The sequence below is a fragment of the Chiloscyllium punctatum genome, chromosome 2, assembly GCF_047496795.1.
Source record: "Chiloscyllium punctatum isolate Juve2018m chromosome 2, sChiPun1.3, whole genome shotgun sequence".
Taxonomy (NCBI): Eukaryota; Metazoa; Chordata; class Chondrichthyes; order Orectolobiformes; family Hemiscylliidae; genus Chiloscyllium; species Chiloscyllium punctatum.
The window spans coordinates 147,500,215-147,519,261 of NC_092740.1; the positions used below are offsets into that span (position 1 = coordinate 147,500,215).

The following is a 19,047-nucleotide window of genomic DNA, read 5'->3' on the forward strand; positions in this document are numbered from 1 at the left end:
CAAAGAATTGAGTTCTATAAATAAACAGATCAAACCTAAAGAGGAAGCTTGTGATAAAGTTGGAGTTAACAGGAGAATCACGGGGAATTACAATATGAAGGGAAATTAGATGTACTTCTTGCTTTAAAATTGTATCATAGTATTTCTGTTTCTATTTCCTCACTGCATTGTTCTTGCCAACATAAATCACTTCACATTTCTTTGCATTAACTTTCATCTGCTGTATGCCTGCTGATTTTGCCAGTCTATGTCCTCTGCTACTGTCATCTTGGATTGCTTCATTTCCAATTTTACAAATGTTGCAAAGTTTGACATTTTAGTTGTATTCCCAAATCCAAGCTGTGAATATGCATCAAAAAGAGCAAAGTTCCAATACCTGAAAGAATTCCTGGAGAACACCACTGCACTCCTGTCTAAAGACAACCATTCACCATACTCCTTGCCTTCCGTCCCTCAGCCAATTACATGTGGGAACACTGGAACAGGAGTAGTCCACTGGACCAATGGAGACTCCCCAAACATTCAACTTGTTCATGACTGATCACCTCCTCCATGCCTCTTTACTGAATTACCTCCATATCTCTTAATGACATCATCTCCAGAAAACTATTGACTGTTGCCTTAAACTTATTCAGTAATTGAGCTTCCAAGCTCACTAGTGTAGAGCATTTTAATGACTCATCCCTTCCTCAGTGAAGAAATTCTTCTTCATCTCAGTCTTAAGTAGCTTACTGCGTAGCCTGAGATTATGTGCCCGGGTTCCAGAGTCTCCAGCCAAGGAAAACATCAATATTCACTCTAATGTGCCCTGTAAGAATTTAAGAAGTTTCAATTTGATCCCTCTCATCCTTTTGAATTATAGAAAATTCAGACCCAGTTTCTTCACTCTCTCGTTCTTGGGAAATCCCATCATTCCAGGGATTGTATCTGGTAAACATCCATTGAATGTCCTTTATGCAGATATATTCCTCCTTCAATAAGGAGACCACTCAGATGAATGTACTCATTTGAGTCTCATGTGCTCAAACTTTATTTTCCTTATCAAAAGACTTTTGAAAATGCAAATAGACCTTACTCACTGGTTCTCCTGTCTATGCTGTAATTAACTTCTTCCAAAAATGATTTTCTTTTGATCCATGTTGACTCTGCACAATTTTGCCATTAAGAAAAAGTTCAGTTATCATATCCTTTTGAATAGATTCCAACATTGTCCCTACCATTGAAATCAAGCTAACAGATTCACGGTTGTGACTCACCCTTATCCTAACTTCTTAGATAATTTGATATCTTGCAGTTTCCAGGAATTTTTACCGAATCCATAGCATTATGTAAGATAACCACCATGCACCCATTATCTACATAGCTGCTTCCTTTAACCATTGAGGATGAGGGTCTTCTGGTCCAGGAGATCTATCAGCCGTCAATCCAGCAAGTTAAAAATCACACAACACCAGGTTATAGGCTAGCAGGTTTAATTGGAAGCACTAGCTTTTGGAGCGCTGCTCCTTCATCAGGTGGTTGTGGAGTCCACCACCTGATGAAGGAGCAGCACTCCGAAAGCTAGTGCTTCCAATTAAACCTGTTGAACTATAACCTGGTGTTGTGTGATTTTTAACTTTGTCTACCCCAGTCCAACACCAACATCTCCAAATCATGACTCAATCCAGCAACTTTTCTTTACTGATCCTAATACCTTCTAGCTTCTCAGTCCCTTAGTTCCCTAGTATTTCTGGAAGACTTTCTATAGCTTCTCCCATGAAAACAACAGATGTACCTTTAATCCCACGGGCTTCAGTGCAGTGAATGAGGCTATTATGTAACATTTTATTAATATTTTCTGAAAATCCATGTACAATTTCCTATCCTCACCGTTACTTCCAAGAACACAATCACATTGGACAAGCACAACACGCTTCTAACAAACCTGTGCCGATTTTTATTTATTCACCCATTTTTTTTCAAGATCCAATTAATTTTGCCCCAAATAAGTCTTTCTTTCTAAGTAAATTTCTCCACCACCAACATTAATTGTTGAGTTTATGCTTCTCCATTTTTACAAATGTGGCAGTAGCATTTGCAACCCTCCAGTCTCAAACCGAGCTCTATATTTACGGAAGATTGGAAGATTGACACCAAAGCCTTTACAACTTTTACCTTTATTGCTCTTAGCAACTGAAAACCTAAGCCAGACTTCATGCCTTTTACACTTTGTACCATCTGGGTTTTTTGGTGCCTTCTCTTCATCAATTTTTATCTCATCCAATTTCTCAGATACCTCCTCCTTTAATGAGACTTTGACGCACTGTGGTCTTTAGTGAAGACAGTTGCAAAGTACTCATTTAGTACCTCAGCTATGACCACTCCCTCCATAAAGTTTTGTTTTGGTCTGGATCCACTTTGTTTTTTGACTGCTTTGGTACATCGCACGTTAAGTGGACGCTGGCTCCTTTAAAGAATAATGCAGTTAGTCTCACTCTCCTACTCTTTCCCTGGTTCCTTGTATTATTTTTCTTCTTCAGGAATTTATCCAATTCCCTTTGAAGGCTCCTATTAAATTTAATCCATTGAATCTGCTTCCATCACCTTCAGAGGTTGTGTATTCCAATTCACTATGTAACCACTCATTGCATAAATACTCTCACTCCCCCTCTGATTCATTTACCAATTATGATAAATCTGTGGAGAAAGTGAGGACTGCAGATGCTGGAGAGTCAGAGTCAAAACGTGTGGCGATTTTTATTTATTCACCCATTTTTTTTCAAGATCCAATTAATTTTGCCCCAAATAAGTCTTTCTTTCTTTCTTTCTGGAAAAGCACAGCAGGTCAGGCAGCATCCGAGAAGCAGGAGAGTTGACGTTTCGAACATAAGTTTTTCATCAGGAATGTGATATGATGAAGATGTAATGAAGGGCTTATGCTCAAAATGTCGACTCTCCTGCTCGTCAGATGCTGCCTGACCGGCTGTGCTTTTCCAGCACCACACTTTTTGACTATGATAAATCTGTGCCCTGGTTTTTGACCCTTCAGTTATTGGAAATATTTTCTCTGTATTTGTTCTGTATTAACCCTTCATGATTTCACAACCTCAATCAAATTGCCTTTCAGCTATTTCTGTTTTCCAGGTTTAACTATCGAACCCTTAGAGCCACTCTAGTCAAGCTCTTCTGAATCCACTCCAAATCTTCCTAAGATGTGATATCCAGAATTAGCTGCAATATTGTGATTTGTGCCAAAGTTGCATTTTAGGTAGCTTGAGCAAAACATCCTGGCTTTTATCACTTGATATGTAAAACCCAGGACCTCATATGCTTTATTCGCACCTTTGTTTACTGATTCAGTCAATTTCGAAGTGTTGTGTGCAGTATGCAAGCTAGAGGAAGGGAGGGCCAGCTGATCAAAATGGTTTCAATTGGTGACAAAGACATACATCAGTTCCCTACACTTTTTGTTGGAAATGAGAACAGTGGAGAAAGGGGAGAGAGGTTCATGATTAGATTAGATTAAATTAAATTCCCTACAGTGTGGAAACAGGCCCTTCGACCCAACAAGTCCACACCAACCCTCCGAACAGTGAACCACCTAGACCCATTTCCCTCTGGCTAATGCACCCAACACTACGGGCAATTTAGCATGGCCAATTCACCTGACCTGCACATCTTTGGACTGTGGAACGGAACTGGAGCACCCAGAGGAAACCCACGCAGACACAGGGAGAATGTGCAAATTCCACACAAACAGTCGCCCAGAACACTATTTACAGCAGAGAAAAGAAACAGGGAGTTACTTATCATTTAAGGATAATCTTGGAGTAGTGAGCATCTTTGGCAAACATTCCAAAGTGGAATTAGTGATAAGAACCACATTGAGATCTGGATAGACAACATGGCTAACTATCAAAACCTCCTTTAGATGGAAGCTAACATCACCCCTCTCTTATTATCAATGTGACTAATGCCAATTTTAAAGAAAATGCTCAAGGGAATTATTAAGGATGCAATGCGTGATTATTTGAATGGAGAAGATCATATTAGGCCACACAACATAGCTTAAAAAAAGCTGAAGGAAATTCAATATTTGATGCATATAAATGTGCTCTGACACTTGACATCTTCTTAGAGTCATAGAGTCATAGAGATGTACAGCATGGAAACAGACTCTTCGGTCCAACCCGTCCATGCCGACCAGATATCCCAACCCAATCTAGTCCCACCTGCTAGCACCTGGCCCATATCCCTCTAAACCCTTCCTATTCAGAAACCCATCCAAATGGCTTTTAAATTTGCAATTGTACCAGCCTCCATCACTTCCTCTGGCAGCTCATTCCATACATGTACCACCTTCTGTGTGAAATAGTTGCCCCATAGGTCTCTTTTATATCTTTTCCCTCTCACCCTAAACCTATGCCCTCTAGTTCTGGACTCCCCGACCCCAGGGAAAAGACTTTGTCTATTTATCCTATCTATGCCCCTCATAATTTTGTAAACCTCTATAAGGTCACCACTCAGCCTCTGATGCTCCGGGGAAAACAGTCCCAGCCAGTTCAGCCTCTCCTTATAGCTCAAATCCTCCAACCCTGGCAACATCCTTGTAAATCTTTTCTGAACCCTTTCAAGTTTCACAACATCTTTCCGATAGGAAGGAGACCAGAATTGCATGCAATCTTCCAACAGTGGCCTAGCCAATGACCTGTACAGTCGCTACATGACCTCCAAACACCTGTACTCAATACTCTGACCAATAAAGGAAAGCATACCAAATGCCTTCTTCACTATCCTATCTACCTGCAACTCCACTTTCAAGGAGCTATAAATCTGCACTCCCAGGTCTCTTTGTTCAGCAACACTCCCTAGGACCTTACCATTAAGTGTATAAGTTCCGCTAAGATTTGCTTTCCCAAAATGCAGCACCTTGCATTCATCTAAATTAAACTCCATCTGCCACTTCTTAGGCCATTGGCCCATTTGGTCAAGATCCTGTTGTAATCTGAGGTAACCTTCTTCGCTGTCAACCACACCTCCAATTTTGATGCAAACTTACTAACTGTACCTCTTATGCTTGCATCCAAATCATTTATATAAATGACAAAAAGTAGAGGACCCAGCACCGATCCTTGTGGCACTCCACTGGTCACAGGCCTCCAGTCTGTCCAGAAGACCCTCTGTCTTCTCCTTTGAGCCAGTTCTGTACCCACATGACTAGTTCTCCTTGTATTCCGTGAGATCTAACCTTGCGAACCAGGATTCCATGGGGAACCTTGTCGACCGCCTTACTGAAGTCCATATAGATCACATCTACTGCCCTGCCCTCATCAATCCTCTTTGTTACTTCTTCAAAAAAACACAATGAAGTTTGTGAGACATGATTTCCCTCTCACAAAACCATGTTGACTATCCCTAATCAGTGCTTGCTTTTCCGAATACATGTACATCCTGTCGCTCAGGATTCCCTCCAACAACTTGTTCACCACCAACGTCAGGCTCACTGGTCTACAGTTCCCTGGCTTGTCCTTACCACCCTTCTTAAACATTGGCACCATGTTATCCAACATCCACTCCTCCAGCACCTCACCTGTGACTATCGATGATACAAATATCTCAGCAAGAGGCCCAGCAATCACTTTCGTAGCTTCCCACAGAGTTCTAGGGTACACCTGATCAGGTCCTGGGGATTTATCCACCTTTATGCGTTTCAAGACATCCAGCACTTCCTCCTCTGTAATATAGACATTTTTCAAGATGTCACCATCTATTTCCCTACATTCTATACCTTCCATATCCTTTTCCGAAGTAAATACTGATGCAAAATACTCATTTAGTATCTCCCCCATTTTCTGCGGCTCCACACAAAGGCCACCTTGCTGATCTTTGAGGGGCCCTATTCTCTTCCTAGTTACCCTTTTGTCCTTAATATATTTGTAAAAACTCTTTGGATTCTCCTTAATTCCATTTGCCAAAGCTATCTCATGTCCCCTTTTTGCCCTCCTGATTTCCCTCTTAAGTATACTCCTACTGCCTTTATATTCTTCTAAGGATTCACTCGATGTATCCTGTCTAAACCTGACATATGCTTCCTTCTTTTTCTTAACCAAACCCTCAATTTCTTTAGTCATCCAGCATTCCCTATACCTACCAGCCTTTCCTTTCACTCTGACAGGAATATACTTTCTCTGGGTTCTCGTTATCTCATTTCTGAAATCTTCCCATTTTCCAGTCGTCCCTTTACCGGCAAACACCTGCCCCCAGTCAGCTTTTGAAAGTCTTGCCTCATCCCGTCAAAGTTGTCCTTTCTCCAATTTAGAACATCAACTTTTAGATCTGGTCTATACTTTTCCATCACTATGTTAAATCTAATAGAATTATGAGGGAGTTAAGTGCTCCCCCACTGACACCTCAGTCACCTGCCCTGCCTTATTTCCCAAGAATAGGTCAAGTTTTGCACCTTCTCTAGTAGGTACATCCATATATTGAATCAGAAAATTTTCTTGTACACACTTAACAAATTCCTCTCCATCTAAACCCTTAACACTATGGCAGTCCCAGTCTATGTTTAGAAAGTTAAAATCCCCTACCATAACCACCCTATTATTCTTACAGATAGCTGAGATCTCCTTACAAATTTGTTTCTCAATTTCCCTCTGACTATTGGGGGGTATAATACAATCCCAATAAGGTGATCATCCCTTTCTTATTTCTCAGTTCCACCCAAATAACTTCCCTGGATGTATTTCCGGGAACATCCTCCCTCAGCACAGCTATAATGCTATCCCTTATCAAAAACACCACTCCCCCTCCTCTTTTGCCTCCATTTATATCCTGGAACATTAAGCTGCTAGTCCTGCCCATCCCTGAGCCATGTTTCCATAATTGCTATGATATCCCAGTCCCATTTACCAAACCATGCCCTGAGTTCATCTGCCTTCTCTGTTGGGCCTCTTGCATTGAAGTAAATGCAGTTCAATGTATTAGTCCTACCTTGTCCTGTTAGAATCACATGGACAGACTGTACTGTAAAGACTTTGCTGAAGAAAGTGGTATCTCAAATTTACCCAGCACAAGGCAAGATGGTTGTGCTTGTTGGAACTCAATCAACTCAGCCACAGGACATTACTGCAGTAGTTCCTCAAGGGAGAGTCCTAGGCCAAACTGACTTCAGCGACTGCATCAATGACAATCCCCCATCACAAAATTAGAAGTGCGGATGTTCGCTGATGATTGTGCCACATTCAGCACCATTTATAACTCCTTAGATACTGTAGCAGTCTATGCCCAAATGCAGCAAGACTTAGACAACATCCAGGCATGGGCTGATAAGGGCAAGTGCACCACATAAGTGCCAGGCAGTGACCACCTCTAACAAAATACAATCCAATAACTGCACCTTGACCTTCAATAGCATTTTGGGTGGCACGGTGGCACAGTGGTTAGCACTACTGCCTCACAGCACCAGAGACCTGGGTTCAATTCCCGACTCAGGCGACTGACTGCGTGGCGTTTGCACATTCTCCCAGTGTCTGCGTGGGTTTCCTCCGGGTGCTCCGGTTTCCTCCCACAGTCCAAAGATGTGCAGGTCAGGGTGAATTGGCCCTGCTAAATTGCCCGTAGTGTTAGGTTAGGGGTATGGGTGGGTTGCGCTTCGGCGGGTCGGTGTGGACTTGTTGGGCCGAAGGGCCTGTTTCCACACTGTAAAGTAATCTAATCTAATCTAATCTAAAGCATTATCATCATTGAATCCCTCACTATAAATGTCCTGGGGGCTACCATTGACCAGAAACTGAACAGGACTAGTACTGTGGCTTCAAGAACAGGACTGAGGCTGTGAATTCTGTGGAAAATAACTCACTTCCTGATTCATCATAGCCTGTCCATCTACAAGGCAAAAGTGAGAAGTGTCACTTCAGTTGCCTGGATAAGTGCACCTCTGTCAATGCCCAAGAAGCTCAAAACTAACAAACAGCCTACTTGAGTATCATCCCATTTAACACCTTCAATGACCATTCCTTCGATCACTGACACATAGTGTACACCATCTACAGGGTGCAATACTCTTCACATTAAAGTTTCCATTGCATTAAGGAAAAAGGAGTGTGAGGGAGAGGGGAATGAGAAAATGAGTCAGTTGTCATTTAGAAGACAGTGATCATAATCTCCTAAATCTTTGGAAATAGCAAATAAAAGTCCAGAAGGGAAGACCAAGTTGACTGTTGTGTGGACTGATCTGGCCTAAGGAAATTAGAAACACAGATTAGTAGATAAAATTATCATGAAATAATGAGCTCCCTTTGAAGATGAGGTAGTTGAGGAACAGTTGAGGTACATTTCCGTGAGAAGAAAAGATGAGGCAAACAATGCACAGCTCCTTGATTGATGACAGAGATTGAGGGTCAGAAAGGTTGTGCATGAGAGATGTCAGGTGGATAATTCCATTGAGAATATAGGCTGAATATTACAGGTTCAGAGAGAAAGTGAAGAAACAATTAAGAGAAATAATTAGAGAATATGAGAAAGGACTGACACAAAAGCCAGTTAGAGGAATAAAGATAGCGAAAAGGTGGTAAGAGGAGGAACAAGGCTGATTAGGAACAATGGTGAGCTGTGCATAGAGTCAGGTATTTAATAAATATTTTCCATCTACTTTACAGAGGGAAATGCTGCTCAGGTCATCGTGAAACAGAAGGCAATTGAAACACACGATAAGTTAAAATTGCTAGAGAACAGGCACTAGAAAGGCTGACTGTACTTACAGTTGATAAGTCATGAGGATAGATGAGATACAGCCAAGGAAATTGAGGGAAACTAGGGAGGAAATGGCAAAGCTACAGCCTTAACTTTCCAACCTCCTTAGATATTGGATGATGCCAGAGGACTGGAGAATTGCAAATGTTGCACATTTATTCAAAAACATGTGAGGATAAGCTCAACAACTATAGACCAGTGAGTTTAACTTCAATGGTGGGAAAGTTTTCAGAAATGATCATTTAAGACATGGCTAAGTCATGTGAACAATGTGGGTTAATCAAGGCAAGTCTACACAGATTTGTGAATGAAATCACACTTAAGTAACTTGTATTGCTTTTCAGATGAGGTAACAGAAAGGGTGAGGGTAATGTGTTTGATGCAGTTGACATTGAAAGGGAAACAAATCAGTTAAAGTAAAAGTTTATTAAATCTTAGGCAGTATTTGAAGCAAGTAATGCAGTGTAGGAAAGATAAGATAAATTAATCCAGTCTATCAAGGTTGTTTGGAGTCAGACATGTTGGCAGAACAAACAAAGCACAAACAGGAAAGAAGAGGCATAAAGAAATGCTTATGTCTTAGATACACAAATAAAATCACACAGGAGAGTGAAACGCTAACATTTCTGTGTGAATAATGCTAGGCCCTGAGCAAATGGTTCCTTTCCCATGAGGAGAAGGCCAGATGTCCCAGCCTAAGACATTAAGCCATTGTACTGGGCCAACAACAATATGTAACGTTCCAATATGTAGTTAGGTGTCCTGTCAAAACCATAAGATATAAGACTATAAGATATAGGAGCAGAATTCCCATAACTTTTGATTCCCTTACTAATCAAGGACACTTTTGAAATACTGCATTCAATTCTGAACTCTGTACTATAGGAAAGATGTTGTAAAACCTGAAAGATTTGCAAGGATATGGCTAGGGTTGGAGGGTTTTAGCTTCAGGGAGAGGTTGAATAGGCTAGGACTATTTCCCCTGGAGCCTCAGAGGCTGAGGGGTGATCTTAAGAGGTTTCTAAAATCATGAGGGGCATGGGTGGGGTGAATAGCCAAAGTATTTTCCTTAGAGCACGGGAGTCAAAAACTAGAGGGCACAGGTTTAAGGTGAGAGGAGACAGATTTAAAAGGGACCTAAGGGACAATGTTATTATGCAGAGGGTGATGTGTCTGTGGAACAAGCTGCCAGAGGAGGCTGGTTCAATTACAACATTTAAAAGGCATCTGGGTGGGTATATGAAGTGGAGGTGCTGGTGTTGGACTTGGGTGTACAATGTTAAAAATCACACAACACCAGCTTATAGTCTAACAGGTTTATTTGAAAGTACCAGCTTCCCAGAGCACCGCTTCTTCATCTGGTAACTAGTTACCTGATGAAGGAGCTGTGGTCTGAAAGTTAGTCCTTTCAAATAAACCCATTGGACTATTGCCTGGTGTTGTGTGATTTTTAACTGGGTATATGAACTGGAAGGGTTTGGAGGGATACGGGCCAAATGCTGGCAAATGGGACGAGATTAATTTTGGATATCTGGTTGGTGCAGACAAGTTGAAATGTCTCTGTGCTATTTCTGTTAAGGCTCTATGACTCTAGGAAGGTTGATAAAGATGTTCAAAACCATGAGGTGTCTGGAGAGAATAGGTAGTGAGAAACTGATGCGATTGGAATGGAAGGACCAGAGGCAGAGGACATAGATACAATATGTTTGGATAAAGAAGTGACTGAAAAAATTAGGAAAATTAGGTATTTTATGTTTGGAGTGATTTAGAATCTGGAATGGATTGCTTGAGAGTTTGGAACAGGCAACTTCAATTATAACCTTAAAAAGAGAATTGGATATTTATTTGTAGAGAAATATTTCAAGGGCTATACATAAAGGTGAGTAGCTCATGCAGAGCGCTATCAAAAATATAATGGCCTCTTCTGTGTTGTAACCATTCCATGGTTAACAAATATTAAACAATACCTGAATTAATTTAGTGCATTATTGTGCAAGATCAAGAAAGCAAGAGTGAGAAAATATAATCCTAGCAGGAATAAATTAAATTCCAATCTGACCAGCCCCTCAGGCCACAGAATCATAGAGATGTACAGCAGGGTAATAGACCCTTCAGTCCAACTTGTCCATGCTGACCAGATATCCTAAATCTAGTCCCATTTGCCAGTATTTGGCCCACAATCCCTCTAAACCCTTCCTATTCATATACCCAACCAGATGCCTTTTAAATGTTATAATTGTACCAGCCTCCATCACTTCCTCTGGCAGCTCATTCATACACACACCACCCTCAGCGTGAAAAAGTTGCCACTTAGGTCCCCTTTAAATCTTTCCCCTCTCATCTTAACCTTGTGCCCTCTGGTTTTGGACTCCCCCACTCTGTGGAAAACAAAACCTCGTCTATTCACCCTTTCCATGCCCCTCATGATTTTATAAACCTCTATAAGGTCACTCCTCAGTCTCTGACGCTCCAGGGAAAATAGTCCCAGCCTATTCAGCCTCTCCATATAGCTCAAACAGATTAATTCAATAAAGCCAATGGTGAATGCCCATGACCCAAGTAAATAAGGGAGACTGCGATTTGTCACCAAACTAACCAGGTGTACACAGAATATATTAAACACAGAATCTATTGATTCAGCTATGAGTCTTATTAAATATTTGTCAGAAAAGGATGGACTGAATCCAAAAGACCTTGGATTGAACATGAATTGTTTAAAAGCAAAACAAACATCTGCATGTCCCGGACTTATTTCTGACCTAGTAATGGGAGACAGGTAGAACTTGTCCAGATTGTGAGTTCCCACGCACATTTGCAGTTCAAAATAGCGAGGGTTAAGTTTATCAATTAACGAGCGGAACATGGAACAAATAATGGAATACAGATATATAAACAACTCAAGCAGCAACATGGAAGTGTTCACGGGAAAGAAAACACGTACAAACAGATTAAATACCAGGGGACAACTTCCCAGATAAAGTTATAGGATTGCTTTGTCTAGTGACTTGTCAATTGAATTGTTAAGTGAAGTTTATTTTAACATAATCTTTATTTTCTATTTCTGGTCATTAATCAGATAGGGATTCTAAATTTACATATTTTTGCACATAATTCTGAATGTTTTTTTTATTTGGGACTAAAAGGGTATTTAGCAAAACTGTCATGACTCAAAGCTTGCAAACTTCGTCACAATCTTTCGACACCACTTCTCCTCAGTGATAGAGTGAACTAGAATTAAAAGTATGAAAAAAGTTATTCATTTTAATTGTATCTCAGCGATATATTTGATTTTTGTTTGTAGGCTAATTGTTTGCATTTTGATCTTTCAAAAGTAGTAATCACCAGAAATTAAACTGCAGACCCTGCTTTTGAATTTGACGGCGTGGAAATATATTTCAGGGTTTCTGAAGCAGGAAATAAATCAATAATAAAGAAACGTAAGGTAACTTTTTTTCTCAAAACACTACTCCCAATATGCCAAAGAATGTTTACGAGAGACATGACTTCAAAGTCAAAATATTAATCTATCAGAAATTTAAGAAGAATCAGAAATTGTCGGAAAATCTCAGCAGTCTGGGGTCAGAAAGCAGAATTAACGATTCGTGTACAGTAACCTTCTTCAGAACAGAACCGTGGCTGGACCCGAACCGCTAACCCTGGTTTCTCTCCATGGATGCTGATGAGCTTTCCTAGCAATGTCTGTTTTTGTTTCTGCTTTCCGGCATCCGCAGTTCTTTCGGTTTTTAGAAATTTAAACAAATTCAGATTCCGTCATTAAAACCATATTATACCATCAGTCGCCATAGTTACAGAGTTGCGCTAGGTTCATTGATAAATTCGGTGACTTTGACAAGGTCGTTTCCATTAACAATCCCCTGTCCTTCTCTGGTGCCAGTGGGATTAAATCCCATTAGACAGACAGACTGATGGTATCAGTGTGGATTTTACATTAATTGAGAAAGACCTTGTGCACTTGTCCCACAAGCGATTCTGCATTGATGAAATGTCCATGAGAAGAGAGAGTTTGCAGTTAACACTCAAGTCTAGATCAACTTCAGGACGAAAGGACTTTTGAAACATAATCGCTGTTGTGCAAAATGCAGGAACAGAAACGTATTTGTTTCAATGATGTTGAAGGATAAATACTGGGCAGGGCACTGGGGGAGGTGTTATCGAAACAACAGAATGGGGCAGGTGAACAGGGTCTTGTTTAATGTCTCATGTGAAAGACGGCACTTACAAAACCTGCAGCCCTCTCTCAATACAGTACACCACTCAGTGGGGGCTCACGGTCTGAGTCAGACTGAACCGAGGCCAGGCCGGTTAAATTCAGAACAGATACCAGATACCATCTTTACTCAGCATCTGGACTCACCCCCATTCTGCCTCACCTCCTGCCCTGAACAGGGAGAGAGGGAGTACTGAGGGTCTCTCTCTCTCTCTCATACCTTCTGACAAATCACAGGCGATTCTACCACAAAACTAAGAAGTTGCTGCGAGCCACTGTAAATGGGGAATTCAGATTCACGGAGGACGAACAGGGTCAGACCCAACAACAGCGCTCAGCCGGCGACCTGGACTAATCCAGACCCTGATTCATTGCTCAGTGAGTTAAGCAGCGCCTTTTAAATATGAACTTTGAAGCAAAATAAACCTGGTTAGTTTTAGGTGCCTTACCGGGATATAAAAGGAGCAGCCCGCCTTCACTCTGCCTGTTAGTACCAGAGAGACACAGAGAGGGAGAGCCCAGGGGGGAGGGGGGTGGGGGCTGGTGTCCCAATCCGAGACACAGTATCAGAGTTTTAGCCATTTAAAGAAAGTGACGCTCTGGCGCCGCCTTCCCCGGGCTATTTTTAAAGCTGAAATGAAGCAGCGCCTTCCCCATTCCCCCCCCCACCCCCCCTTCAATTCCCCCCAGCCCCAGGTTAACCCCAGCTCCAGGCACCAGGCTCGGTTTTGGGGTGGGGAGGGAATGATGTGGTGGATCCGGTTACCAGGAGCTGCTCTATTTTAGTTCCCCCCCGTCCATCCGTCCGTCTGTGGCATGTTTTGACCAGATATGGTGAATTTCCAGGCGAAAAGGGAACAGAGGTCCTTACCGGAGCCGGTGGGGTTGGGGGCGAGGTGGCCGCTGTTAAACCACCTCTCCCTAAACCTTCAGCTGCTGCACTGGCAACACAGTGCAGGGTCAGAGGCTCTCCCTCTCTCTCCTCCCGGGAGGACAAACAATGCAGCCCCCTCACCACTCTCTGGACAGCCCTCTGCCCCTCACTCTTGACCAACTCCCACCTCCTGGAGACCTCTCCTCCTCCGCAAAACAAGTCTCACCTTCAGGACAACTCCCCTTCCCCACCCCACTCAAATAATACTCCTGCCCAATCGTCTCTGCTCAGTCCAGCCCTGAGTAAAGACCCACTTTGCTGCTCCAATGAATATACCCCAGGGTTACCTCCCCCTCACCTGGATCCCTCATCCAACCCAGACTTACCCCCACCCACACCTCCACCCCCAGCCTCTGGGCAGTCCCTTGGACAAGCTCCTCATCCCCTGACTCTCCATCCATCTGTAGATGACCAGATCATCAAGATCCAGGGAAAAACGATGCTGTGTTTTCAGATAATAACAAGAGCCGACAGGTAGACCAGAAAGAGAGGAATAGACTCAACAATGGAATCAGATACTGGATTAGTGGTGCTGGAAGAGCACAGCAGTTCAGGCAGCATCCAAGTAGCTTCGAAATCGACGTTTCGGGCAAAAGCCAGAAAGGTTGGAGAAATGCAGATGGTGGGATTAACTATCCCAAAGATTGTGGACAGATTGGAAAGTCTAAGGAAGGATTTTTAGCCTTTGTCACAATCCCATAGGATGTCAGTTGTGACTTTGATAAGAACTGCTGCTATGATGGTCAAAAGCTGAAGTTGTAGCGAAGGTGGGCACAAATTTGAAAGAATGCTGAAGGACTTTGGAGATCAAAAGGAGATCAGAGATAGGACGGGAAGCATGAGTCAGCAGTTTTGTTTTGATGAGGGTTTGTTGACAGCAGATTTGAAGGAGAGTGTCGGGACTTAAGAAGGAACAGTTGACCATATTAGTTGCCATGGGGACTGGGAGGTGGTGAGTGGTTAGCAATTTGGTGGGAAGTGTGATGGAGAGAGCACTAAGTGAGTTTCATGGCCATGTGGGAGAGACAGGCGACAGTGGACATAACAGAGCAGTTCGTCAAAGATGCAATTTCAGGGCGTCCTTGAATATAGCCCTTGAACATCCTTACCAGGAGATGGCTCACTTCCCAATGTCCCTTTATGCTCCCTATTTTGAACAATTCTACTTGAACATCCCAGAAATCCTGAATATCCCCTCTCTCCTGACCCCAGAATGTTCACCTTCCTCCAAACATCTCTACCATGAACCGCACCATCATAACATACCCTCCCCTGAACATCACACTCCCTGGAACTACACCATGAACATGTCTTATGAATGCCAGCCCTCCCCTCCCTCAAATATTTGCCTTTTCTCAATATTATCCCACCACAAGAAGTCCCAGTCTCGAGCAGGGCCCCTAGTGTTCAGTCCACAGTCAATACCATGAATTCCTGGTGAAATGGTTTGGAGCAGAGCTATCAATTGCAGGAATGTGTTTGAGTAGACATTCACTGATTTCACAGTAAACCAGTTTGCCAGTAGGTTAAGGGATATACCACTGTGTTCATTTAAGATGAACATGAGCAAAAACTACTTTTAAACAACTCTTGCCAAGCCTATGACCAAACTAAAGTTAAAGGATTAAATAGCATTTTTCAATGAGAGGCTTGAGCAAAGTGTAAAGTTAAATAGGAGACAGAGGAGAATTTAGGGATAGTCAACTTGACTTTGTGCGTGGGAAATCATGTCTCACAACCTTGATTGAGTATTTTGAAGAAGTAACAAAGAGGATTGATGAGGGCAGAGCAGTAGATGTGATCTATATGGACTTCAGTAAGGCGTTCAACAAGGTTCCCCATGGGAGACTGATTAGCAAGGTTAGACCTCATGGAATACAGGGAGAACTAGCCACTTGGATACAGAACTGGTTCAAAGGTGGAAGACAGAGGGTGGTGGTGGAGGGTTGTTTTTCATACTAGAGGCCTGTGACCAGTGGAGTGCCACAAGGATTGGTGCTGGGTCCACTACTTTTTACACAAGGTCTTTTTCCTGGGTTGGGGGACTCCAGAACTAGAGGGCATAGGTTTAGGGTGAGAGGGGAAAGATATAAAAAAAAACCTAAGAGGCAACTTTTTCACACAGAAGGTGGTGCATGTGTGGAATGGGCTGCCAGAGGAAATGGTGGAGGTTGGTATAATTGCAACATTTAAAAGGCATCTAGATGGGTATATGAATAGGAAGGGTTTGGAGGGATATGGGCCGGGTGTGGCAGATGGGACTAGATTGGGTTGGGATATCTGGTTGGCATGGACGAGTTGGGTCTGAAGGGTCTGTTTCTGTGCTGTACATCTCTATGACTCTATAACAGGTAGAGTTTAATAAGATGGAAGGTCAAAATGTTAAAAAAATCTCAAACTCAAACAGTGACTGTTATGAGGTTGCCGTATCATCAAAACATTGTTTATACATAGCATCTGCTCAGACAAGGAGGAATGCAATGCTGAAAGGCACCCTAAGAACAGGACAGCTCAACTCAGCGATCGCCAGTTCTGACACGCTACAGCAAAAAACTGCAATGACCTCCCTAGAAGACAGACATGGGACATGACCAATGGAGTATCCTGCGTCATCCAGCCCTTCTGTGGAGTGGGCCATGTCCTTCACAGCTTTCAGCATATCCTTGATAATGACAAAAATCTTGCCAAGGCCAAGGCGATCCCTACATCTCCACTTCTTGCCTTCAAACCACTGCCAAACCTTAAACAGACCATCGTTTGCAGCAAACTACCTAGCCTTCAGGAGATTAGAGACCACGATGCCACAATGATCTCTACAAGACATGTCAGATAATCAACATGCATTCTACCATCACATGTGGAAATACCACCCAACACGTAGACAGTAGAAACTCATGTGATTTGGCCAGTGTTGTCTACCTCATATGCTGCAGGCAAGGATGCCCCAAGGCATGGTACATTGGCTGGACCATGCAGATGTTATGACAACAGATGAATGGGCACTGTGGAACAATTCTCAGGCAGGAGTTTTCCCTGCCGTTGGGGAACACTTCAGCGGTGAAGAACATTCAGCCTGTGATCTTTGGGCAAGTGTCCTCCAAGGTGGCTTTCGAGATATATGACAATGTAGAATTGCTGAGTAGAAACTGATAACCAAGTTCTATATCCATGAAGACGACCTCATCTGTGATCTTGGGTTCATGTCACACCACATGTAACCCCACCACATTGTTCCATGTTTGTAAAATCTTCCTTACTGTTCTGTTTTTACACTATCACCTTGATAACTTGTTATTATCTCTCTTCCTTAATCAGTTTGTTCAATGTTTTACTTGTTCCCTTGGTTAGACCATCATCATGACTATACCTATCATATTATTCCAGCCATTTAGTTTGTCTGTAGCACCATCTTATTTTTGATTATTTGTAATTATCTCTCTGCCTTTATTAATCGGTTCCTAGGTCACCCCTTCACTTGTTATTCAGCTGTTGACACTTTACTTCACACCGTTTGACACTTTTGATCACCTAGACGAAAGTGAGGACTGCAGATGCTGGAGATTAGAGTCAAGATTAGAGTGGTGCTGGAAAAGCACAACAGGTCAGGCAGCATCCGAGAAGAAGCCCTTCATCAGGAATGGACCTGTGGGGTTCCGCCGGGATCGGTGTTGGGCTGATGTATATAAATGTTTGCAATTTATATAAATAATTTAGTTGAGAATTTAGGAAGCATGGCTAGTAGGTTTGTAGATGACACCAAGATTGATGGTATAGTGGACAGTGAAGAGGATTATCTAAGATTACAAAGGAATTTTGATCAATTGGGTCAGTGGGTGGAGGATTGGTAGATGGTATTAAATTTGGATAAATGGGAGTTATTGCATTTTGGTAAAACAAACAAGAGCAGGATTTATACAGTTAATGGTAGGGCCCTGTTTAGTTTTGTTGAACAGAGTGACCCAGGGGTTCAAAATGAAAGGCTCTTGCCTGAAACATCAATTTTCCTGCTCCTTGGATGCTGCCCGACCTACTGTGCTTTTCCAGCATCACTCTAATCTTGCCTTTTGATCACCTGCAAAGACTTGCTATTCAGCCTATCAACACTCCACTTATCCTATTTGTATTTATCTGTTGACACTCTTAATTACCTGGAATTATCTTGCCATTATCTCGCCACCTATAAGTCCTGTGCCTGTGTGCTACCCTCCGACAAAGAAGAAGCAATGCTCTGAAAGCTCGTTGTTTCAAATAAAACTGTTGGACTATAACCTGGTGTTGTGTGACTTCTGACTTTGGCCACAACATTTGAGAATCATTATGATGGATAACATATGACAACATCCTGAGAGGCAACAATTAGTCTGAGATACAATAGTTTTTAAAATAAGTATCCACTAAAACCCAAGATATAAATGGTGATAAATGTTTGGGGACTAATTACTATCATAAGTAATAGAGTAATGATGGATTTCATTAAGGAATTGAAGAGATTCTTGTTACTAAATGGAATATAGGAAGGGAAAGAACCAAATTAATTCTAAGAATAGGAGTCATAGAGTCATAGCGTCATAGAGGTGTACAGCACAGAAACAGACTCTTCGGTCCAACCCGTCCATGCCGACCAGATATCCCAACGCAATCTAGTCCCACCTGCCAGCACCCAGCCCATATCCCTCCAAACCCTTCCTATTCATTCACCCATCCAGATGCCTTTTAAATGTTGTAATTGTACTAGCCTCCACCACTTCCTCCAGCAGCTCACTCCATAAACGTACCACCCCCTGCATGAAAAAGTTGTCCCTTGGGTGTCTTTTATATCTTTCCCCTCTCACCCTAAACCTATGCCGTCTAGTTCTGGACTCCCTCACCCTCATGATTTTATAAATCTCTATAAGGTCACCCCTCAGCCTCTGACGCTCCAGGGAAAACAGCCCCAGCCTATTCAACCTCTCCCGATAGCTCAAATCCTCCAACCCTGGCAACATCCTTGTAAATCTTTTCTGAATCATTTCAAGTTTCACAACATCTTTCCGATGGTAAGGAGACCGGAATTGCACGCAATATTCCAAAAGTGGCCTAACCAATGTCCTGTACAGCCGCAATATGTGCTAAAACAGACTGAAGATGTTTTTTGTTTGAAACAGTGTAATGG

At 42.4% G+C, this 19,047-nt stretch overlaps 1 protein-coding gene across 3 annotated transcripts in view; it reads right to left on the reverse strand.

The window, feature by feature from the left end:
* tmod1 (tropomodulin 1) overlaps positions 1-13,944 on the reverse strand; it is a 103,194-nt gene extending 89,250 nt beyond the window's left edge. For 2 of the 3 annotated variants that reach the window (XM_072590055.1, XM_072590066.1), the window contains exon 1: positions 13,411-13,521. The gene's annotated coding sequence lies outside the window, so the exon portion shown is untranslated. Of the gene's footprint in view, positions 1-13,410; positions 13,522-13,832 lie in introns of those variants that run through there. The other variant, XM_072590074.1, reaches the window with a different exon arrangement.
* Positions 13,945-19,047: the final 5,103 nt, after the last annotated feature.